Below are 6,058 nucleotides of genomic sequence, written 5' to 3'. Positions count from 1 at the left end.
TACAAACTTTCATAGGTAGGGGAAAAAATTCACAGGATTATAGGGTTAAGGTATAGGTGTTACTTAATTGCAATTGTGAAGCTAAGAATTATATACAGGTGGCAGGTTGGCAGGGGGTGGATTGAGTTAGTTAATTGTGCCAACTTGGCCAATAATCACATGTGGGGCTAATTGAAAGGCGGAGGGATAAATGTGTGGTGAGCCTCGCCTTTCTAGTTCTCGGGTCTCTTGCTTTGTGGTGGTCGCACCAGGGTGCAGCTGCCTTAGCAGTTCCCTGCTTCAGCTTGCAAGACATCCCCAAGGAGAAGCCACATAAAAGTGTCTTATACATGAGTTGCTGTGGATTTGTTTCTCTAAAGTACGTAGACTAATAACAGGGGCACTGGGTTTATGTTAATGGTGATGGCATTATTTGGAAAAGGATATCAATAACGGTTGTACAACATGAAACATAGTAATGGCACTGAAGTATACACATAGAAGTTGAACTGAAGAATGTTTTGTTGTGTAAATGTAGCACCCTGGAACAGAGCATGCTGCTCCTCTCTCAGAATGAATGGAGACCAGAAAGCGAACGCTCATGCCCAAGAAAAGCAGAATTCCATCTGGCACTTCTCCCATGTGCTCAAAGTGCTGACCAAGGATGAGCTGGGACCCCCAGAGACTGGAGACACTGTCGCCCGGCTCAGGAAGGTCCTGGAGTACAATGTCGTCAGAGGCAAGTACAACTGAGGTGTGATGGTGGTGGCTGTGTTGCAGGCGCTGGGGGAGCAGGAGGCTGACAGTCTGCAGTGGGCCCTGACACTCGATGACAGAATGGACTCATCCCTCACCGCCGGGGGCAGCCCTGCTGGTACAAAAGCCAGGCCTAGGTCTGGATGCCATCAATGATGTCAGGCTGCTGCAATCCTGTGTCTACCACCTGTTGATGCTCTCTCTACTGCCCAGGGCAGCCCTGTTGTCTGCACCTTCTCCAGCTCTCCCTGGAGGGTTCCTCTCAGGCTGAGATGGGACAGGCCCTGGACCTCATCACCACCTCCCAGGGCAACGTGGATCTCAGCAGGTTTACTCCAAAGAGGTACAAATCCATTGTCAAGTACAAGACCGCGTTCTACTCCTTTTGCCTCCCTGTCGCTGCTGCCATATACATGGTGGGCATTGACGAGAAGGAGCACGCTGATGCCAAGCGGATCCTGCTGGAGATAGGCGAGCTCTTTCAGATCCAGGATGATTCCCTGGACCTCTTTGGTGACCTCAGTGGGACGGGTAAGGTTGGCACTGACATCCAGGACAACAAATGCAGCTGGCTGGTGGTTCAGTGTCTGCAGCGGGTCTCTCCGGAGCAGCGCCTGGTCCTGCAAGAGAATGACGGGCAGAAGGAGGCAGAGAAGGTAGCGCCGGTGAAGGCCACAGACGAAGAGATGGTGCTGCCGGCCTTGGTCCTGCAGTACGAGGAAACCAGCTTCTCCAGCTTCCTGAGTCTCATCGAGCAGTGCGCTGCACAGCTGCAGCTGCCGCCCTCCATCTTCTGGGGGGCGGGTACACATGATCTATACGCGGCAAAAGTGACCGGGCGGGCAGGGCTCAATAAAATATTATTTAACCTTAACACACACACACATTTCTTTATTATGTAGCAATTTAATGGAGTTTATGTTGTGAACATTAAGTTTATATCCTTTTTATTTTTATCTTTTCATTCCATTTCTCCACAAACTTTACCCTTTAAAAAATCGTGGGTTTTTTTGAGCTCATTCACCTTTTGTCTAAATATACTTATATGCAATCAGAGGTCATTTCATTGTTGAAGTTCCTGCAGGAAAAACTAGTTTATTAGTGTAAACCAAACTCCGGCCCCTAACCCACTCTGACCACTAATATCTTTAACTCCTATAATATGGAATTATGGAAAGCAACTTCGGGGGCGAAGGCCATGGTACTATCCTAGTTTAGGGTGCTTACTGCTTCAGGGCTCAGGGAGTGGACATCAGACATGAATCCGTTTTGCTCCTTTCTAAGCCCTGGTCCAGACTGCACTAGAGAATGGTTGCCTCCTGGTTCTAAGGCATCTGAGTAAGAAATTCCCAGACTGTGTGCAGCTTCATCCCTGCTGCTGGCAAAACCATCCCCATGCTTGATCTTCCAGGGACTGGGTCATCGACGTGGCGTTCATATACTAAGGACCGCATGTGTGGGTGGTACGGAGCACTGTGGACTCCTGGGGAGCTAAGGATTTGAGTCAACTCTGAGAACGGCAGGATTGTTCTTTAAGGCAGCGCCCAAGAAAAAGGTGCTGTGGTGTTTCACAGGACTCCCCGCTCTCTCCCCAGGGTGCCCATTTATTTTAAAGTAGGAAATGAATGATGTACAGCAACTTCTTTACCTCCATGTGAGATGAAAGTATATTCCCTGGGGCACCCAGCCCAGGTCACAGATACAGGAAGTCGCCCCAAGTGGCTGAGTCTGATAAAGGACAATGTGTCTCCTGCAGGGATATTTCCTATCACCAAACTTCACTGCTTTCTCCTGAAGCCACGGAGTAAACAGTTTGGGTTCCTTGGGTTCAGAGGAAGAGTTGGTTGGGCTTTGACAGCAGGAAGAGGAGAGCAGGCTGGCCTTCCAAGAGAAAAAGGCAAATAGGGGCTAATGTGAGCAAAGCCCGCTGGCTGCCACTGAGTTAATTCTGATTGAAAGTGACCCACAGGGCAGGGAAGAACTGTCCCCTGTGGATTACAGGAATAGAAAGCCTCATCTGTCTTCTGAAGAGCAGCAGGTGGTTTTGAACTGTGGGTCTTGAGGTTAGCAGACCAACACGTAATTCCTTTTGCCAGCAGGGCTCCTCTGAGCAAATCCTGGAAGTAAGATGTTTACAGCATATTTTAGGCACACCAAAATGAGCAGCCTGGTTGAAGCAGGTCATTTGGAACTGTAAAGTAATGGTAGAGCGGGGCTGGCACTGTATTTTTCTGAAAGAGAGGCAGGCAGGTGTTAGAACTGAAATTGTCAGAAATAGTGTGTTACGACTTGAAATGCCAGCTTAAAAGGTTTGCACCATGATTCGTCGCGTCACCTTTATAAAGGAAGAACAGTGCACCAACAGATAGCCTCCCCTGGCTCTTACCTCTTTTAGGAACAAATGCAAGCCAAGGTAGCCCCTGAGCAACCTATGCTCTTCAGATGCTTGGCTTCCCTTCACAAGGGACTCCGGTTCCTAAGACCCATGTGACACCGAAAATGCATTAGACACTTACAGCCTTGATTTATGATGACACTGATCCTTTGAGCCTGATGGCTTGGGAAAACAGTGGTTCCTCGCTGGGCTACTAACTGCAAGATCAGCAGTTTGAAACCACCAGCCACTCAAGGGAGAAATAAGCCTTGTATTCCCGTAGAGTTACAGTCTCGGAAAACTATAGTGTCCGTTCTACCCTGCCCTATAGGATCGCTATTAATCGGCGTCGACTGGATGGGAGTGAATTTGATTCTTTTTCCTTTTTTTTTTAATATCCTTGGCGGCTCGGGGGGTTAACTGCTGGGCTGCCAAGGGAAAAGTTGGCGATTCGAAACCATCTACCACTCTGGGAGAAAGATGAGGCTGTCTGCTCCTGTAAAGCCTCACAGCAGAATCCACTCCACAGTAGTGGGTTTATCCTGGTAAAGCAGTCTGCACAATGAAGCGACTTCAGACAGGTGACCAGATGTTTGACATTCAACTCCTATCTCTTTTCCCTTGGTCGTCCCCTGGCCCTTCCTAGCTCTCCTGCCTCCTATGCTGAGTTTTATAAGGTAACAACTCACCCAGGCAAAACCTTACTGCTGACATGGGGTGGAGGGAGGGGCAGGAGGAGAGAGAACTCACTCGAGGAGAAATTATCAATCCTTTGTTTTGCCAAGACTGAAAGTCTTTCCAGGCCCTGTCTTCAAACCTTGATGCATACCAGAGAGCTCATCACTGAGGTTAGTTTCAGGGGCAGTGAGCCTGGTTGGCTATGCCTTCAGCTCCCACACACGCACAGAGTTAGTCATTCTTTGGGGTAAAAGCCCTCAAAGAGTGAGGCAGGGCAACAGCTAGGGGCACTGCTGCCCCCCCACCCCAGGGAGCTCTGAGTGTACCTGGACACCCCCCCCCACAAAGCCCCCACAAGAACACCCAGGACATCGGAAAGAAACACGCACCCTCTCAGAGTCTCCCACGAATCTCTCTCTTCAGGGTTCCAGAAAATCCATTGGGGCATCGTTTGAACAGAATTGACACCAAAGGCAGATGTTTACAAAAGATAACATCAAATTTTTATTTTTTAAAAATCTCAAATACCGAACTGTTGGTTCAGACAAGCTTGCCAGAGGAGAGTTGAGCAAGCATTACACTATAGTCAGAATTATACAGTCAGTGCTTACAAAACCAGGCAACGATCGGTTACAGCAAAGGAAAAATAAGTTTTCCCTCACAGGCTCCTCTAGCTTATTTGAAAAAACTCTACAGTCCCTGCCCCCCACTCCACCCCAGCCCCCTCAAATGTGGTGGGTGGCTTTTTGTCAACAGCAGCTGACTGAGGAGCCCCCACTAGGAAAGGTCAGATCCGGGGCTACTCTCCTGCCTTCACACTGCTGTGGAGTAGTTGTTGTCATCTTTTGTACATTTTTTTAGTGGGGGTTATTTGTTGATTAGAAAATGGTACGCGCTGATCAAGACATTTAGAATATACAGAAAAGGGGTCAAAAAGCAGAAAAAATAACATCCATGATGCTCAGAAGTAAATAGGGTTAACATATGTCTCTCTCAGACTTCACTGCGACATATTCTTGGCCATGGGTCAGGTCATACTACTTCAAAATGGTTGCATTTCCCCCTTAGGTGCTTTATCATAAGCATTTTTTCCTGTCTTTTAATGATCCTAGTTACCATCATTTTAGATGGATTTTCGTTTTCATACGGCATCTTAAAGACACACTGCCAGTACACATGATGCCACCACACGGGCCTCTTCCATAAGATTTGGTGCTTGAAATATAAGGTGATGAAAACAAAACAACAAATCAAAACAAACAAACAAAGAAATATAAGGTGACAAGGTTTGAGGGCTTATTATAAACTAAGTATTTGTCTAAGGGCTTTACGAGTATAAACTAATTGGATCTTCACATCAATCCCATGGGGAAGGTGCTAGGATCACCTCCATAGATAGATGGAGCAATGTGGGTACAGAACAGATGAGGGACTTGCTTGGGGTTAACTCCTATATTCAGTGGCACCGAGTGGGACTTTGACTCTGGCCGTGTGGGCTTTTAACTGTGTGAATGGAGCATTTCTCGGAACGAAAAGCAGTCATTGAGGCAGGTTGCCATCTGATATTCAAGATCCAATAACATTTTCAAGTCTGTCGCTAGTTTACAATCTAGAATCATAACACTGTTCATCAAATATACACCCTGCCCCTCTACAAAATAAACAAACTTATCCCTAAAGTGTGAGGAACTTGAAAGGAAAGCGAGCAAAACTCTGTTGCTTCTCCAGAGTGCGAGCTACTATATTCTATCACGTACATTCTGCAATTACTGAAAATATGTGACGAGCTCAGTTACCAACCGGATATAGACAGCTGCACTTCTGGGACCCGGAGGACTCCTTAGCGCTTGCCTCTCCCCACTTTTACACACCTGCCCAAATTCCTGCCACATCCATCTTCTCTGTTACTCTTTCTAGTAGTCTCCCTGGTCCCTGCGGCCCCTCTCCAAGGAGGGCTCCCTTGGGTGTACGTTTTGGTCAGAATCACAGCTTCCCTCCTCTCTCGTGAGAACTCCTTCCTCTCTGGAAGGGAGAGCTTTGTCTGAAAGTTGACTGGCCTATCCGAGTCCAACATTTTGAACCCCCTATGGTCCTCGTCTCCTGGATATCTCGGGGGGGTTCTCCAATCCTGCTGGCTTGGAGAACCATTGCGGTACCTATTTCCCCTCAAGTTGAACTTTGACTTGTGTTTCTTAAACCCGGAAGGGGTGTAATTTATATGAGAGTCCCCCTTGACTGAAATCTGATCTGACCCTTTGACTGAGGGGGAGG

At 47.6% G+C, this 6,058-nt stretch overlaps 1 pseudogene; it reads left to right on the top strand.

The window, feature by feature from the left end:
- The first annotated feature begins 531 nt into the window (after nt 1-531).
- On the top strand, nt 532-5,631 carry LOC101654522 (annotated as a pseudogene).
- Nucleotides 5,632-6,058: the final 427 nt, after the last annotated feature.

Source organism: Echinops telfairi, unplaced genomic scaffold (genome assembly GCF_000313985.2).
Source record: "Echinops telfairi isolate 266 unplaced genomic scaffold, ASM31398v2 ScPeMD7_7427;HRSCAF=8465, whole genome shotgun sequence".
NCBI lineage: Eukaryota > Metazoa > Chordata > Mammalia > Afrosoricida > Tenrecidae > Echinops > Echinops telfairi.
Note: the sequence above shows the minus strand (reverse complement) of the source record. Positions and strands in the feature narration are given on the sequence as shown.